This window comes from Equus przewalskii, chromosome 8 (genome assembly GCF_037783145.1).
Source record: "Equus przewalskii isolate Varuska chromosome 8, EquPr2, whole genome shotgun sequence".
NCBI lineage: Eukaryota > Metazoa > Chordata > Mammalia > Perissodactyla > Equidae > Equus > Equus przewalskii.
In genome coordinates, this window is record NC_091838.1 from 60,874,549 (window position 1) to 60,894,150 (window position 19,602).

Here is a 19,602-nt window from a genome sequence, read left to right on the forward strand (position 1 = left end):
ATAAACCCTTGCAAGTTCCCTTTCCCACCAATTCATTTCTCTTCCCATCCTTGGTACAATTCTTCCAAACCATTTCAATTCTTACCAGCTCTTCTCAGATCAGTGTGGACCAACAGAGCAATAGTTTCAAAGTCATGACTACTTTCATGAAATGTGTAGCCAACTTGTAAGCAAGAGGTCATGTGTTCTGTATTTTGATTTTATGGCTACTAGTCATGAGCAAATAGTTTTCAAGAGCAGAACGTAGGAGCCAGAATTTTGGTAACCCTGAAGTTCTTCTAAGCTAAGTGAGTAGCTTGAAACAAAGTAGAATCTAGGAAAACAGAGTCACTTAATGCCTGAGAAAAAGTAGTGCAGTGACCCTATAAATTTATATAGATTCATTGGAAATCCAGGTTTTTATGAGAAATTGCTTACTGACATAAACTTGATTATTATGCCAATGTGTAGAAACAAGACAGAATCTGAGAATCAGAGTCATAAAATAGAACCATCAATTTATCTGGTATATTTTTAGTTAACCTAATATGTATTTCCTTTAAGTCCTGTGCTCTCCCCAGCATGTGTATGGCAAATGTTGCAGTAAAAAAGGCCCTCGGTATCAAGTACCTCTGATTGGAATACATCTTCTGAGAAAGACAGAATTGGGCAATGCCCAATAAGCTTCTCCATGTCTTTGCAATGTCATCAGTGAGTTTCCAATTTCACCTTCTTAAGAACTCAGCTATGATTCCAGCTGCAAAACTAAGGAATAGCCCAATAGACAATGCTCTGTGATATGAGGTGAAGCAGTTTAGAAAAAAGAGGCAGCTGCTAGAATGGAGGAGGAAAATATTGCTCCAAACCAATTAACGTGTGATAAATGACAGGAAGATTTGTATTTTAATAGGTGCATGGCTTCTTATTCAATAGTATTTTTAAAGTTTGCTCTAAATACAGGAAGTGTGGATCTATTTAAAAAGCTTCAGGCTGATCTTATAGCACTTTATATTTGCAAAAGATTTCTGCAGAGGGATCTCAAATCACTAAATCCAAAGGTACTGCTATAGCTTATAAATTACCCTGTAAAGCAATAACAGACAATTCTAAGTGATGCCTTCAGGGTTTGTGAAAGTGTTTCTGAAAAGTGACCACCAGCCACCTGATGCCTTGGCCAGGGCAGCTCTCCCTTCCCTTTAGCGCTTCCCACTGCCTGACCCATCCCAGTGCTGCATCTTCTTAACTCTCTAACCACGTGCTTACTCAGGACCATGGGATTTCAGTTCCCCTGGGGGTTTCTCTTCTCCATCCCCATGAAAGGTTATCAATATTTGTAATTGCATGTGAAATGCCAGAGGGAAACACTGGGCTAGTCCCCTTTCTCCCTTCGTCTCCACTCCCATTACACACTGTCATCAAAATACCCACTCACTATGTGATTTAGGTACACCATCCTGGCAGTAGCTAAATGTACTTTTTAAAATAGCAAGATCTTTTTACTTAGAAAACACGTGGATTCAAATTTGTGTTTAAACAAAATTAGGCACATATTTATCTTAAGGACCTCTGAGGTCAGTTGCAAATAACTCAATTTGTGAAAGTCGAAGAGCTACTAGATTTGGGCTTTCAGAGTCCTTTCACACACGAAACCTCATTTGATTTTGAAGAATTCCTGCCAGACAGGTGCAAGAGGCATTCTCTTCCATTTTAAAAGTGAGATCACTAAATCTCAGAGACATTTCCCCCCCAACCAAAAAGGCAGGTACTCGCCTCTTGATTGAAAGCCTGCTTCCCTCCTGCTACATTAATTTCAATTAAGCTATTTGGTGATCATTTACAAAGGAGACAAGTAATAGGATAGGAAAAAGAATTGCCTGATTATAAAATAGTAATAACGGCCAAGGTTTATTGAGCACTTAGTACATACTGTGCAGTTTCCATGTGTTTTACTCTGGACTTCATTTTTGGTGTCATCATCAAGGTCCATAAGTAACATGAGAAAGTGTGACAACCAATTAAAAAATATATCAAATCTAAGAAATTTTATGAGATCATATTACCGAATTTGGATATATTTAAAGGATTAAAAATAAAATTGAAAAGAACATTGGATAACCCCTAGATTTTTCTCTAAATATAAATGAAAGCTGTTTTACTAGCTCTACTTGTTGCCCCTATTGAGTAATCAATTCATCAACTATCAAGATGTAGTATTTATTATGATCAGAACTATGTTAAACTTTTTCTCACATAAGTTTTATGGATACAATCTGTATAATTCAATCCAAATATTTGCTATTTTAATCCTATTTATTTATGGCAAACAAAAGATTCAGTTAAGACAGAGACCCACATCAAGGTTGGCTTCCTATTATTTCCCGTGTTGAATTTCTTCTCAGTTTTTAGCCATCCAAATTAAAGGACATCTAAGCAGCTAGGATAGGACACAAAGGAGAAAAATAGAAATAATGTAAAAGTGAAGAAAGATTGAGAGGAATAACTATTTATTCTCTAAAACAGAAGTATGGGGTATGGGAAGGATAACATGGTGGCTAAATACTTGTAGCTGGAGAACCAAAATAAGCTTTCCTCTTCTTCCAGGGTGCAGAGCTGGACCAAATTTCCCAGGCTTTCTCGAAGCCAGATGAGGCCATAGGACTGAGGTCATTCCAGTGGAATGTGAGCAGAAGTGATATGTACTATCATGCTCCTTTTGCCTCCTGAAGACCTCAATGGAGAAGACCATGGCAATCTTGGAAGCCATAGTTTGAAAGGGGCCGTGTCAGTCTTGGTCTATTTCCCTAAATGACTCTTCATGGAGCAGAGACACTGCTGACTTAAAGTCACTGCCCAGGCCTGTTTCATAAAAAAAGTAAATTTCTACTATGCTACCTTACTGATTCTTGGGGATTTAATGGTCTCAGGAGCTTAGCCTCCTCTAATACGTATAGCTTATGCTGTTAATCCAGAGAAAATGAGCATAAAAGACAAAAGATAAAGATATGTTATTAGGAAGTAGAATATGGAAACATAATTCGTAATAAAGCACAGAAAAATATTACATGCTTTAAAATTCTTTAGGCGTGTTTGAAGAAAACCAAAACTAATGATGACAAATCTGAATTAAAATATATGGTGCAATGATGACACACACTCTAGATGTGCTTTTCTGACTAACGTAGATACAAGTCAAACGGTGACACTAGAATCTTGGAAACTTCGAATGATTGCAAAAAATGTGATGGAAACATTTGGAAGGGAAATGTGGGAACGATACATTTTGCTAACTCTAGAAATTTGTTAATCTTCAATTTGCTGAACATCTCCAATTCTAGTCTGTTGAACAGGACTCTACTTTGCACTTCTGCCTCCCTCTAGGCTAATAAACTACTTTCTAAGCTAGATAATTCTTCTAAATTCTATTTAGTGGCCTCTACGTTCATTCAATTGTTCAACAATTACTTTTTTAAATGTCTTGTTTAGGGCTTGATGTTGTAGACTGGTATTCATTACATTTGGATATTGAAGAATCATTTTTGATAATCCTGAAGATAGTCCTCTCAGCTTTAAATATATATATATTTATATTTGATTGTTACTGACTCTTTGGGTTTACAAACTTGACTTTACTACTTAATCCATATAAGTGACTTATGCTGAATTGGCACCTAGAAAATTCAATCCTAGTCATGCATATAAACATAAATCTCATCCGGAAGAAAAGGGTCACTGCAAAATTAGTCAGATTTCTGTCTCATGTTTCACATCACTTCACCCAACCTGGTATCTTATATGTGTTTAAAAGCGGATGAAGGTAAGAAAGAAATAGGGTTTCTTCACTGATGGATCAAAACAAGTGAAGTGTTAAAGGAAAAAGTCAAAAATGTTGTCTTTCTTCTGCGAATTATCGTATCAGTCAGACAAAACATGTTTGAACACTTCTAAACATAGAATAAAAATATCCCCAAATTCCCTGGAGGGAAAAGAAATCTCAGTATAATGATACAGGTATGAAAACACAAGAAAACACCACTAGGCAACTGAAGCCATGGAAGCAGTTGATAGGAAATATACACAATTGACATTAAGTTCTGCCACTCAGATGTAGTAAATCATCCACTTTTAATGACAGAAAAGATTCCCACTGAATACATCCTGCCGTGTTAAAAAATGATGAAAGAGAATCATTTCTGCCTTCTGTGAACACACACGAGACAAAACATTAGACAAACACACGTGTGGAGTAAAATAATCAAATTCCATAAAACTCTCATACATGTATCTGAATAAACTTGAGAACACGTTGCTACCTCATTCCCCAAACTTTTCAAGGGACCAAGTAAGATCTGGGGAAGAGTGGAGGCATTGACTTTCCACACAGAATATCAGTGAAACTGCTGAATTAAAACCAGATTGCAAAAGCCAGTGTGAAGACAGGAAGTCATGGTAAAGAATTCTAAAATAATGCCACTGGTACAAACAAAAGATCTGAATGAAAATGCCAACATGATACATTATTAAGTACAATAGTAATGATGACTAATATCAAAGTCTCAACATGATTGACCTTTACTTCTGCCTGTGTCAGTAACTCATATTGATGAAGCACAAGCAAATTCCAAAAATGGCATATAGGAGGAACCTGTATTCACATATCTGTTTTAACTCTAGCTGTGCTGAAACATTTGCAACATTGATGATAGCGTTTAAAGGGATCTTAGATAGCAGAGCTAACATGTTCATGATTAAAGATAAACAATATGAAGCTCAAATAAGGAAACTGACTTGTCCAAGGTCACCACAACAAATTCCGGACAATTGACTGGCTGAACATTCACCCCCAGTCCAGTGCTCTTTCCTCCATATCTCATCTACATCTCTTGAGTCCACCTCGAACAGTAGATTGAGGGATTTAAGAATATTTGAATTGGTTTTGCTCATAATATTGTCATTTTTAATACAAATAAAACAATAATGGCTACCATAAATTTTTGAGCATCTACCACATAATCTGATAGTCATATAACAACTCCAACTTGTTATATAATCTTATGATAACCCCATTTTGCAGACAGGAAAACTATGGCTCAGAATATCAAATAACTTGTGCAATGTCACATGGCAGAGCTAGGATCCAGATATAAGTTTATCTTCATCCAAAGTGTTTATTCTTGCTACTAAACATCATTACTTCTTTTAATCTCTCGGTATTTTTTGAGGCGTGTCAAGAAATCCAAAGCAGAGTTGACACTTGAAGCCTTGGCTAATCACTCTAGAATCTACTGTTTAGCCATTCAAATATTGTCAAAAACTGATTCTTCTGATCAAGATTATTAGAGATCTGTTTCTACAACAGCCCTCCCAACCAGCACCATTAGCAACTTCATATACAAGGAAGTGTTTAATTAATTTTGTTTTTTAAATGATGAGAAAACAGTGGGCACTGAGAGAAAGACTGGTGAAAATTTTATGGTCTGGTAAAAGTCTCTGCAGCCTGGTAATTGTATTATCCTAGCTGACACAGATTATGTCAGCCTTGTAGATGGTGTTAAAAAAAATAACCCTATGTCTGTATGAGGTCAAAACATCAAGATAGAATTTAACCCAGATGCTTGGCGCTGTGTAGACACAACCTATGTCATATCTTCCGTTTTCTGTGGCGGCAGTAGAGGAAGGGTGTGACTACATGCAGTTGTTAAAGGAATGATATTTCCAGGCAAGCTTGCATTAATACTTTAGGTGTTTTTCTTCTCCCTCCTCTGTTTAAATTCCTAAAATGCATCAGACCTTATGAGTTTCAGGCAGACATACTCTGTTAGGAGTTGAAGGAAGATTTGCACATTTCTTCTCTGACATGTGGACAAGCAGACGCTCAATTGCAGGCCTTCGACTGCTCACTGGCTTTCTTTGTCTTCATTCACACATAAGCCGTTGCCAATTTCCCACTGAAAATGCCACTGCAGATCCTGAAAAGTTTTTGGAAAGAGTCTCAGGGCTTTCAATCTCCTCGACAGAAAGAGAAAATTTAGACAGTCTTACTTAACAAAAAAAACAAGATTGAAGGCAGAGTTCGTCATCAGTACAAGCATCATGAAAGCACTTAGGGATAATGGGTTAAGTGTAACTGAATCAGAAACATACCGATTTGGCAGTAATCTCATTCACAAAATGTTAGAGTGGTTGTAGGTGATGCCAAGTTAAACAGGATGATGGACTCAACACAATACATGTTTGCAACATTAATGGGTTGTCAGTTCAAGGCCACCCACTTCCAGGTGACAGGAAGTGAGGGCAGCTGCCCCATCTCTGGAGAGTCAGAGGGTCTTCCTGCTCACATGGTCAGATATCCGGGGTTGTGAAAAAGAGAACGAGGGTTTGCTTGTCCTTGGTGTTTCATGATCAGTGAGGAAAGGAACATTTACCCCTGCACTGGAGAGCTGAGATCTCCCTCTCATGGCCTGTAATTCATTTGTGATTCGTGGTGTAAGCCAAGGGATAGATGGATAGTAGAAGTGTCTTGCACTTCTACTCAGTGGGGTAACTAATAGCTGTGGTCTTAAATGGCAGAACGTTGGGAGGAATATTAAAGAGGAAGCCAGACATTTCAAAGCCGTTTGACATGTATGGTGCCTTTGTCCAGAACCCAGATATTTTCTTTTGCTTCTTTCCAAGCTCCATTCTTCCTACTACTTTGTCTAGTGTGCTACTTTATCCCAAGATCAGACATCACCCAGTGTGATGTGAAGACTTTCAGACTCATGGTGTCTTCACACTGATGGTCCCCTTGCTTTGGAATGCTAGGGCAGACCCAGTGGCACCCGTAGTAAGTATTGGCCCCATGGAGAAAGCATTATTTGAATGTCCTCCAGTATTTAAGTTGAAAAAGATCGCACTTGTGGAAAGTAACCTTTAAAAATGTTATTTCAATTTGAGTTAAATTGATGGTTATAATTTTAAAAGAACTGTAACTATAGTAGTCAATAATAATTAATTAATTCTAATTGAGTTACCAATGCTAATAGTGAATACTATGTGCGAGGCATGCTTCTAACCACTTCACATGTGTTAACTTGTTTTATCTTCACAGAAATCCATACCATTTTAGATGTGAGGAAATTGAAACACAGAGAGGTTAAGTTACCTGTCCAAGGTCACTCAGTCAGACAGCAGCAAAGGCATACTTCAAGCCCAGGCAGTTTTCTGTTTATGACCTGCTATTTGGCACCAAGCTAGATACAGATACAGAAGAAATAGGACATGTGTGCAGGAGGCAACGAGACCAATTTTTTTTTAACTGAATGACCAGGAATTATATTCAAAGTTAGAACCATCTCCTTCAAATTAGTCACCTTTGGAAGAAATACACTTAGAATAATGAAATGTCACTCTTTAAAACATGTGTCACTATACGTCTGGCATTGCCATCACAGCTGGTTTGTAAATAATGCAAAAAAGTCAGTGCCCATATTTGAGAGTCTTTATTCCTCACCAGAAACTGGGACACCCTTCTTAATCATTGAGTGATTGGTTATGTCCAGGCTCCAAATGACTCTTGGCCGTTTCCAAAACCTAAATCCATCTTCAAAAGTCAAGGATTTATCATCTTAGGGATTACTCCCAAGAAATGCTGGGCCATAGATTCTGAGGACAGGCTCCCAGATATTTGTGAGTGGTGGCCACTTCCTTGCAATGCAGGTATACCGTAGTACAGTGGCTGGCGGAAGGTGAGGGCTTTCTTTCACTCGGATGTCCAAGTTCAGGTTTATTTATGAGAAAATCATTTGTATAGTTTTATAGTCAAATGTCATCTATAGAAATCCCCCAGGAACTTTGTACTCTTACTGGGGAAGAAATGTTAGACATAAAAACCTAATCAGTGAACAATATATGGCAGATTAAAGTCAAGGGCCAACAAATATGGCAGAAACAAAAAGTGCTAAGGGATTTCATAATGGTGAAAAAGGAATGTAGAAAGCAACCAATAAGTCAGGAAGGCTTCAAGGAAGAGGTGACTCTTGATGTAAGCCTTAAGGGAAAAGGAGAATTTGGACATCATTTTAATCATCATACTAAGAACTATTAACATGGTAGATGGATGATAAATATTTGATGACTAACTCTTAATTCCTGACCCTCCCATGTTTGCTGAAACATTAAAAGACAGGGATATTTAACTTCTCTCCCTAACCAGTCTGAGAAGTATTTTAAGTTTCTCTTCTCTGAAACAGGTAAAGCAGAATAAAAAAACAAATAATACCAAGAAAGAGGGAAAACAAAGTTCTTAGAAAGTGATTAGGGGAACTTTTGTGTACTTGCTGTTTAGAATGTGAGCCATACAGAAGAGAGACAGGACTTACAAGTATTCTTTACAATCTTTGTTGTGCTTGGAAATATTTGGTAGACTTGTTACTCTAAAAGGTGCTGTGGGATGCCAAAGACAACTCTTTAAATACCCAATACTAAAAACAGTTATAAATATGCAAGAAGAGAATGACTGCTTCCTTCCAGAAACAGACCCTGTTTATTCAGCTCCTACAAGATACAAGTTAATTCATAGCAATGGTGGCATAATTCTGTTAACTATTAGTTTCCAAGTTGACACCAATATCAAAATTCAGAGAAATCTTTTACAATGATTCAGTCATGCATCAGTAGATTGAATACCAATGACCAAATTGCTCACTCTAACGTGTAAACATCCTTGAAGTTAAGTTGGTCAAACAGTCGGTAGAATTAATTAACTAAGTTTTGAGAACCTTTAAGTTTCTCTTCATTTCTCCACGTATGCCTTCCTGTACATAACCAGATTTGGGTATAAAATACAATGGGACTATTAGATCACAAAGTACTTCTCTCTCGCTCTTTCTTTCCTTCAACTATTATTCTTTCTCTTTTTTTCTCTCTCTCCTCCTTGTCCTTCTCTCCATCCCTCCCTTCCTTTTTATCAGAACAGCTCTAAGACGTAAATGATGAAAGATCACTAATTAGGATATGGGATATAACTAATCCACTGGCACTGAAACAAGTTTCATCCTAATACAGTTCTACTGGTTGGACCAAGTTGAAAGCAGTCTCAAGATTCGTAAATAACCATTTAATATGATGAGTTGCCATGAGGTGACCACAAAAAGGGCGGATGAAAGAGCTGTTTAAAGAAACACTGTGTCAGTGTGGCATCTTTTGTACTGCTGGCACACAACAGCGCATGCACCAGCTCAAATGAAAACAGTCAAGTAGAAAACATTCTGAAAGAAGGAGAATTTTGAGGAATTAGATTATGACTCCAATTGAAACTAAAAAACTATTCATTAAGTTCCTACTCTGTATACAGCTAGTGAGGAGGAGAACTGAGGACGACAGGGGTGTCCTTCAAGTTTGTAACGCAGCTGGATGAATAATGTATGAAGTCATCCTTAACATAAGGCTAGTTAATATACAACAGTTAAAATCTAACTAGACTGAACTAGGACTAGAATATGCTTGGACGCACTTGTAATGGGAGACACGATGCAACCATAGATGAAAAAGACTTTTGCTAGCTTTTGGCCAGGAATGTATTATTTTCCCCTCCTACTCCCATTGGAGGCACCAACAACCTCCCTCCAACTGTCGCAGAAGGTAATCCCGTGTGTGTGTGTGTGTGTGTGTGTGTATTCTCAGGGAGACACATAGGGGACCCACATCACTCACAGATCCTGAACTGCGGCCACATTTTTTCATGGAAAGGTATAGGTGATCTCAATTAAAGGCAGTCTTCTCAGAATTGAGAGAACTAGGCAAGGCTCGCTCGTTAAATATCATCCCGACTAGGTGCAATAAAGACGCAGGAAGAAGCAATTGTGTCAACAAGTGTTTGTTGAGCACCCATTTTGCTTCAGGGCGCTAGACCAACCACGGTGTCAATGAAAGTGTACCTTGTTAGCCTTATGGGGAGATAAAAGCTTCCTTCAGGTTTAGGGATAAAATGTTTAGAAGGACCAGGTGTGTTTTTTCGTCTCATCCTTTTTGCCCTCCCTCAGCTCAGGCATTTTAAAAGCTGCCGGAGGTTGCTCATCTCCGCCCTCTAGTTATTCCTGGGCAGCTTTGCTATTCTCTGGCATGGAAACGAAGAGTGTGGAATTGATCGAGCAGCTTGACTTGCTTCACGCTGATGTTCTTTAGTGTGGTTATCTCATGCTTTTCCCTCATGAGGCTTGTCTGCAATCGTTTCAAACCACTGTCACTTCCCTGTCAACTCTTGCTGTACTCTGAAGCCCAGGCTAAGAGCCAGAGCAGTGTCCAAGGGAATTGTATGGAAAACGTGGATCTTGAATTAGAGTTGGGATGTGTGTACTCTTTGGTTGCCTAACACGGCTCCCCTTTCATAGAGATAGAACCTCTGGGACAACATTGGAAACCTGTGTGCCTTGGAGCTGGGTTACTTCAACATGTTAATCTGGCATGAGGGCAGTCACCCAGACCAGGACTGGGAGGCCAAAATGCTGAGACATCCAGATCTAACACCTACCATTTCTCTGCCTCTTACTCCTATAGCAATACCTGAGGGAAACTGGAATAGTTAGCACCATGGAAACACTCCAAGTTTAAAAATTCAGAAAGGGATTGAGAATATCAAAGTAGGCATTGTGGAAATTCTAATATTGCCATTGAAACTAAGAAATGCCTGGGAGAATGCAGATCGCTATGAGGTGCACAAGTAAATATTTGGAGTTTGCAATAAAAAAATCAAAGTGATAGATGAAATAAAAAGATAATGTGAACCCAATGACTTCTGGCTAAAACTTCACCAGAGTCCCACTTAAATTATAATTACAAAAAGCCTGCATGTTATTCATAATTCACTAAACATTTTGTGTTTGTCTAGAGGATTGTTAACAGAGAGTAAATTGAGATCATACATTACAAGTAAATTGGATCGATGGTAACCTTGCACAAAGTCTCATTATGTGGTTTACTTTCTCCTCAATTGTTCTTTTGGTTATATAAAACCATAAGTTAAAAACCTCCTTTTAGAGTACATCCTACCAACATTTGCTGTTTTTCTCCTAAGGAGAGCCCTGATTGAGTTGACTAGACAAGTACAAGTTTGACACTTTTCCTGTGCTTGGTTATTGGGGATGTTCAATAAATGCTTGTTTAGTAAATAAATAAGCCAGAAGCACACGTGTTATGGGAGTTCAGAGGACGTGCTAATGCTGTAGATGGTGAGAGGATAGCAGTTAATTTTAAATTGGATGACCAAGTCTTTCTGAAGGTAGTGATGGCATTTGACCTGAGTCATGCAGGATAGGTAGCATTTGGACATGCAAAGATGGAAAAAAATTGTTCATACGGTGGTACTGCAGGAGCATGGGTGCAGAGTTACAGTTGTGAGTAAACAAGGTCAGAAAACTGATGGTGAATGAGAGAGAAAATGGAGAATGAAGTGAAAAAGCTCCAAGCCTAAAGGAATGCTAAAGTACCTGGATTTTAATGGCTAGACAATAAGGAGTCAGTGAAGAATTCTGAGCAGATGAGGAACAAGATCAATGTCATGAATTAGGAAAATTTATATGGAAGTAAAGTATGATGGATTTTAGAGAAGGAAAATAAATCCTAACTTCTCGTAGCTGGAAATCAAAGTTTGATTTTCATACACACATATTGTTGAAACATCACATTGCCTTCACCGTATTTTCATATATGCTAGTAAAAGATGAATAGAAATGATCCATATATGTGTATGTGTGCATGTATGTACTCAAAATAAATTATCATTCATCTGAATGATGCTGTCATGCATGCACATACCTGTGCGCATATACATACATCCTCACTGGGAAAAATTAAAAGCAAACTAATATTTATTCAACCTAAGTGTCTACTGTGTACTGATGCTATTCTAGAACTGGAGACAAAGATGAATAAGGTCCTCGCCTTTTAAATTTATAACCTATCTGGAGAAAGACAAACAAATGTGATAATATGTAAAGAAAGCAATTGTAGCCGTGTAAACAAAGTACAACGAAAACACATAGAAGATAAACAATAAATACTTCTTTGGAAACAATAAAACAGGGACGTTTTAGTAATTAGATGTCCTAAATCTTAATTCCTAATCTGGAACTGACAGAAGAATAGCGTTCTGAAAAATCCTGTTGGTGAAAATGCCCCATAGGTTAGAAATTAGCCCAAGGAAATTAAGAAGGTCTGGAAGATATGTTTCTCTTACTTTTACTCAGTTTTGGCTGGTATTACAGGTACGTGTGCTTACATTATACGTCTTTGCTGCAGAGCGATGTTTTGGTGTTTTCCTACATTAACAATGGGGAGCAAATGAAACATGGAGCCGGATTCATGACTGTGAATGCATGAATGGAGGTTCTGTGATCAAAACAAAGCTTTTACAGGAGGAATCACTGAATTAATATGTGTGGTTCTAAAGGTATTGATAGAAATGGAGACATATGTAGTTAAAACAGCAAAACCTCTTTTCAATAAACTGTACTTTTGACTTTAGAAAACAAGGGACAAAATAACATCTAATTCTCATTTCCAGCTTTCTTTTGATTTCATTCCTTTCATGGAACATACAGCCTGAATGAAGGTATCTGAAGCCAGAGGAGAGCTAGGATTCATGGAAAACAAGGCCAAGAGTAGGGAAATATCTTCTAAAATCTAGGTTCGTTGGGATTATAGAAAACCTCCTTTCACAAGAACGCTCCTCCAGGTGTTGGCACTGTCAAAAACTATGCCTAGAGTCACCAGAATAAAGGCAGGTGCAATCTGTAGAAACCACAAGATCAGTGTAATAGAGGGCTATTTTGAAATTGGTTAATTAAGGAATCCAGCAATCTCATTCTGCTTCTAGTTACCGAGTGAACAAAGGATGCTTGGACCCGTCATGCACGAGCGCCTTGAAAGTAGGAAAAATATCCATTGAGTTGACATTTACTCACATCCTTTTGGATTAGCACCCACGCCATATTTACTTTTTCAGCTTTCTTTTATATTTGCTGGCTCATGAGGTTTTTCTCAGCAAAACAGTTTTGTTATGCTTGCTTTTCTTTACAGAGCTATCCAGGTCATGTCTCTAACATACGAAGAAGATTTGTGGATCAGTTATATTGTAGCACCATTTATATTGCCAAAATACAAAATCTGCAAATCATGGGAGAGAGTGTCTATTGAATTAGTGCCACAGAATAAAGCACTACTGTGATGCTGAAGGCACTATACGATCAGTAGGTACTTAGACTTGTCCAATAGCTTTTAAGACACTTGGGAAATGACCTTATTATAATATTGTCCAAAATGATATTTTATTTGTAAATTTGATTCCTTTCCACTGACAGAGATTGGATATTTTCAAACATCTTCTCTTGGGTTGTGGTTGATTTATAGCAATAGGCAGTGTACAAATAATCTGCACTGTTATAAAAATTTTTCATAAAAAGTTAAATTATTGCCCTTTGAATCTCACAACTTGTATTGCAAATATAAATTTTACCAATGAGCATAAACCTTATAACTTAGCTTTCTCTGACTATATAGCACTTACTTTTGAAGGCAGAATCCATGATATATTTTAAAGTTAAAGTGCTCAAATATATTATTAATCTGAATACTGTTGTCATCTTAAATAAGCTTTTAGTCTGGGGCTTGAAGAGCATTATTATAAACAGGAATCTTCATGTTAGTGGCATTAGTGTGAGCAGCAAAGGATTTTTTTCTTTTCTCTCTTTTTGTTTTTTTAGCATTAACACTCATTGTAGCCGATGATCCTTGAGCAAGAACAAATCCGTCAGGTGAGAAGACCCGAAGAGAGAGAAAAAACCCAGAAATCTGTAGAGAGTTAATTTCACTTTACAATTCTCTATTCAGATTGCATAGCTCACATTCCAGGGTGTAAAATTCTAAGGGGTAGTGCTGATAATTTTTAGAGGAGAGATATTAGGCAGCTATTTATTTTCATTGACATACTCTTCAAGGAGGCTGCCATGGATAATAAGAGCCGTTGGAATCTGAAGATTCCATCAGAGCTGTCTAACTCAATGGAAGAAGAAAAGAAAGGAAAAAGGAAGAAAAGAAAGGAAAGGAAGAGAAGAGAAGAGAGAGAAAGGGAAAAGAAGAAGAGAGGAGGGAAGAAAAGAAGATAGAAAACAGAAGAAGAGAAACTTGAGGGAGTAAGAAACGATCCCGATTCTGCTTGATGGAGTGCAGCAAAGCCTTTCTGCTTCAGGATCTTTGAGTGCCCCTCCAGCAACTTCGCACCCCAACACGAGCACTGGGTCAGTGATCTGAGAACATATGGCTTGCTTAGAAACTGTTTCTATTTTTCTTAAGAAATTGTAAGTCTCTCTCAGCTGAGTAGATTAAGAATGTTGGTGCTCATGTCTCCAGAGAAATCCAGCTAGGAATCCCACTTGACAAGCTTGGCTCAGCAAATTTTATGAAATAAGAGAATTCCATGTCAAAGCTTCTAGGAGATAAAGCCAGGATAGATCACTTCATAGTCTTGATTTCAGGTAGATAATCAGCAATCAGTTTCAGAAAGAGCAGTGTGTAGCTTGTCGGTATCCTCAGAAATGACATTTGAGAAATAATATCTTACTTTAACTGAGCTTCCCTGATTCGTACCTGCCGACTTGATTTCCCTAAACTCATGAGGCATAAGTCCCGATCAGGCAGACCCTGGTCAATTTATTCTAATTTGGAACTGTCCTAATTGTCTGCCAGGATCCTAAGTGAGTAAATGACTACAGAGTCTTGGCTTGAGCAAAATTCTTCCAGAAATGCTTCATGGAACCTGAGTTCTGTGGAAAGTTAATAGATGCCTTGTAAATAGAGGTTATGTGTTCAAGTTAACTTGGAAGTACTTGGGTTAATCAACAACAAGCAAAGTTCTTTACTAGTCTTTACCATGGGACTTCTTGGAATCTGTCACGAGCATTGCTATTTGCTGAGAGGAGGATAGAAGATGAAGTAATTTTTAAAGTGAATTTTTTCTCACAGAGCATCAAGTTTTCCACACAAGATTAACTGAAGAGCATTATTTCAGCTGGTTCCACATTGGTTTTGTTCCTTTAATACCTACCCCTGAAAATCTGAGACATTCACAAGCCTCGTGAATATCTTAGAATAGTGTGGTCTGATAGAATTTTCTGCTGTGATGGAAATGTTCTGGGTTGTCCGATATAATGGCAATAGCCACACGTAGCTACTGAACACTCCAATGTGGTTAGTGTGGCCAAGGAACTGAATTTTAAATTTATTTACTTTCAATTAATCTAAATTTAAATGGCTATGTGTGGCTGGTGGCTACTGTATTGGACAGCACAGGTCTAGAATATGACACATGTTAGACAGAGGGATGTTAGCAGCTCACGCATGTTTCCATGCATCCCTGAGCCCTGCAGTGATTTGTAGGCTGGGGAAGTGGACTTTTGAGTTGAAACAGTGAATGAAAATTCAAACATTTTCAAGTGCAGGGTTATTTCCTCATCCAATGTTGCTCTAAATTTTCATTTATTTATTTATTTCAAATTGCAGATTCCAGCATGGGCATTTGTTCCTGCCTGCTTTCCCCCTCCTCTTTTCTGTTTGTTTTGATCCACAAATTACAGGGAATTACACAGACATTTAAATCTTTCCATGCAAATCCTGAGCCAGGGACGGCCAGCATCTCCCTTGTCCTCTACTACAAAGGGCTCCACCCGAGACAAATGTGCCTCTGTGGCGGCGCTCAGCTGCATTCCCCACATACCTCGCCCATTCATCAAATAGGGCTGTTTCAACATTTATTACAGCACTCTTCTGTCCCCGAGGCTTCGTACCACTTGGCCCACCACCTTTTCCTGTTCGAGCCTGGGATCACACTGCTTCTGCCGGTTGGCACCAGATTAAGCTGCTACTTGCAATCAAATGAAAGGAAAACTTGAACCCTTTGGAGAACTTTTCCCGGTAAAGAGGACAACACTTCTGTTCCCTTTATAAGGGGAAAAAAAGGAGTAGGGGCGGCGTTACGCTTTGGTTCCAAGACCCGTAAATGCGGAAGGTGTGAGGAAGATGACTTTCAAGGAGAATATTTTCCCTCCTTAGCTTAGGCTGTGGTCAAACAGCTTCGAAGCTTCACAACTGTTCTTTCTCTTGTTGGCTGATCGAGTTCCAGGACATTGCAAAAGATTTATTTACGATCACCCAAAGAGCCAGAATAGCCTCACCTTCATCTAGGAAATAATAGCTGTTTTGTGCTATTTTGTTCAACAACAGTGATTCATTATGTAGCACTAGTCCTTCCCTGATACTTGTAACTGTCAGGCCCATTTCCTATGGCTTGTCCTCACACAATAGACCTATTTTGTCACATTAAACCTAGAGATGTATAATTATCTGTGTGTGTAGATATGAGTGTACTGGCGTATACATATATAAGGATGCAAATGTATTTATTAATACATGTTTCTACAATGACATCATTCTATAGCCATTGTAGGAGTGCTCACCTGAGGATCCATCCCCTTGGTCATCTACACATGACTGGCAGACAGAGCTCAAAGGGAGTGATGGCTTCTAGTTGAAATGTGCAAAATTATTCCTCTTCAGGGCATGGAGGTGAATTGTGTTGCTCTGTTGCCAGGGGAGAGAGAGACATCTGAGGTCTTTAAATCTCTGATAGCCAGGTTAACCAAAGGAATGATTGTGCATACAATGATTGCTGTGGAGATGATAACAAAAATACGTGGAGGGTTGTCATGTTCAGTTGTGAGAATTCATCCGACGCTCTTTCTTCTGTACATCTCCTTTATAGCCTCTGGATCCAAACATGCGTCCTGTGAAATGCAGGAAGGGGGAATGTCAACGCTCCTCCACGTGTTCAGGGCTCTATAGGTTTCTCTTAACTAGTTATAGGGATAAGTCTTGGACTTGGTATTTATAATCAAGTTTTATTTTAGAATACATTTCATTTAAGCTACAAACAATAAAGTAGACCACATCTTGCTTCTTCAACTTTCTGTCGAGCTAAAATAGGAAAAGCAATGATATAACAATGTAAGGTCCTGATTTCCTCATCGTTTATCAAGAAACTTGCTTCAAAATTCAAAATAAGAAGATAATTTTTTTGAAGCAAAACAATCTGTTTTAAACAAAAGCCTATCAGAAAATTCCAAATCACTTTTAAACTATTTGCTTTATACTAATTTGATTCAAACTTTATATGATATTCAAGGAAAACAACCAAATTTCTAATGACTCATAGATTCTCAGTGGTGCCCAAAACTTTTAAAAGCCTTCAGCAAATGGGAAATACAGCTTGTAAAGACATTTTTGTGGTCTCAATAACATCATCTTACTAGCCGAAGATAGTGATTTGTCTGAAATAATTATCTAACTGTGGTCAGGTATAAACTAAAAGTCAGAACCACCATGGATGCAACAAATAAATGAGAACAGGAGAATTTCTTTAATGAACTTGAAACTCAATATGAGCCTAGACTTCTGTTTTCAAAATATCGGTTTTAACTATAAAAATGATCTTCTATTTTATTCTTGTTTGAGCGTCATCTAATAGCCAACTTGCTGTCAGTAAAAAAGGCATATATCCTGTTCAAGATCTTTGCATTTTTGCTTGTATTCATTCATTTGTCCATGCCAATGGACTAAAGCAACTGTAGTTACCCAGAAAAATATATTAAAAACAGTACCCCAAGATTTGGCTTGACTGGAAACCCAGTGAGTCAAAGAGTAATGAACAACCAGAAGATCTAATGCAATCATGAATTGCACCAATGATGGTGTCTGGAAGGAAAGTAAAAGAAATTCTCTACACGGATTAGGTTAGGCCTGGATAATAGAGCTCATTTCTGCCTGATGTGTTTTCAGAAGGATGCTGACAAACTGAGTATGCTCAAAGAGTGTAACCAGAATTTTGAGAGACATGAAAATGATGACATATGGAAACTTGGGCTTTATAACACAGAGAAGAAATGATTCAAAGTTGGGGATTTGTGTTTGTCTGATTGGTTAAGTATCTTCAAATATTTGAAGTATTTACCGATATAAAAATGTTTTTCTTACAGAGGGTAGAACTAGCATCAAGGATGAATAAACTCCAAGGAATCAAATTTCCTTGGATCATAAGAACTTTGTAACAGTACATGGAACGAGATGCAATGAATTGCCGTTTTCCTGGAGTAATTGAAGGGGAAACTGTGCATGAATCCTCTCTGAATTTCAATCACAAGATTTTGTAAAAGGAAATGAACTCTTAGATGGGACAAGAAAAGGGTTTGGCTGTCTGGAGAATCTCTTCTTGTCTTACACTTTGAAATATCTGCTGAGCATCTATTGCACATTCTCTTCCTTTTTTAAGAAATTACTTTAGCAAACTGGTTCAAGAAAGGCGAGAAAATATATTTGGAAATGGCTCTTGTGACTGACATTGTGAACTCATAGTATGCTAAGACCCCTGAAAGTTCAGTGACAAGAATCAGAGATGTGCGATCACTGCTTCAGCAGAGAGAAATTGTGCAGAAGCAAATTCATTTCATTTATTCCACGACTCATTGTGCAAGAGAAAAAAATAAATGGGAAGAAGGAGGAAAGGGATGGGGAAGCCGCACATCAGTCACTTTCATTTCAGATGAGCAGTAGGGTATTATCAATGTTCTGGGCTTTACCGATAGTTTGAAGAGTGTATCAATTTGCAAGGAACAGAGGCCCTGCCGACTGCGATTCCGCAATAGCTTTCAGTACCCTGGGTCAGAAGCAGCCCAGTGAAGGGAGTTACCGTATTTCAGCCACTTTGAGGCTCTAGGCCCTCTATTGTTTCCTCCTTTTGTCATCACTCATGCCTGCTGTAGCAGGAATAGCATAAACGGCTTCCTGTCTGGTCAGGTCTTAGCTAGTTCAAGGTTTCTATGTTTCAGGAGCCGTGAGTCCTCACCTGTTTTCTTGACTGGGCTCCGCGCTTTCATTCACTGCATGGCCCCATTTATTTTTTTAAATAGCTTTATTGAGGTATAATTCATATGCAAAAACCTGCACGTATTTAAAGTGTACCATTCGATGAGTGATTTTGGTGCCGTGTCTGTCTCTGACAAGGTGACTGCTTTTCCATTCTCTGCTCTCTTTCAGCCTGGGGATCTTGTGTTTTCCCTATTTTTGACAGCTTAACTTTTTTGTGTGTGTTTGAGGAAGATTGTCCCTCAGCTAACACCTGTGCCAATCTTCCTCTAGTTTGTAAGTGGAATGCCACTACAACATGACTTGATGAGCAGTGTGCAGGTCTGCGCCCAGGATCCGGGCCTGCGAACCCGGGGCTGCCATAGCTGAGAGTGTGAAATTAACCACTGCGCCACTGGGCTTGCCCCTAGCAGCTAACTTTTAACTTTGACTTCCTCAGCTTCTTTTTCTCCATTATCAATCTTAGCCTTAGTTTTATCCATCTCTTTCTACATCCCAGTTTCTCTAATCCACTGCTATTCTTAGCCTGGGTGTAGCACTTCCTAGAAATGATCAGATGCTGTAAGTTTTAATTTGTAGGTTTTAAGAGAACAGCATCACAACCAAAATGCTGTCATCTCTTAGCACCTGGAAGAGCTGAGGCTTATCTTCAAGGACAATTTACAGTGAAGGTGTGCA

The 19,602-nt window shown here is 38.4% G+C and overlaps 1 long non-coding RNA gene across 6 annotated transcripts in view; it reads right to left on the reverse strand.

Annotated features, from left to right (window-relative positions):
• Nucleotides 1-19,602, reverse strand: part of LOC103563395 (uncharacterized) — an 85,531-nt gene that overhangs the window by 40,095 nt on the left and 25,834 nt on the right. The window contains exons 3-5 of one of the 6 annotated variants that reach the window (XR_011543152.1): nucleotides 16,464-16,790; nucleotides 7,121-7,208; nucleotides 1,866-5,982 (exon numbers count right to left, since the gene is read on the reverse strand). This is a non-coding gene — a long non-coding RNA (uncharacterized lncRNA). Of the gene's footprint in view, nucleotides 1-1,860; nucleotides 5,983-7,120; nucleotides 7,209-16,463; nucleotides 16,791-19,602 lie in introns of those variants that run through there. The other 5 variants (XR_011543153.1, XR_011543154.1, XR_547870.2 and 2 more) reach the window with 5 other exon arrangements.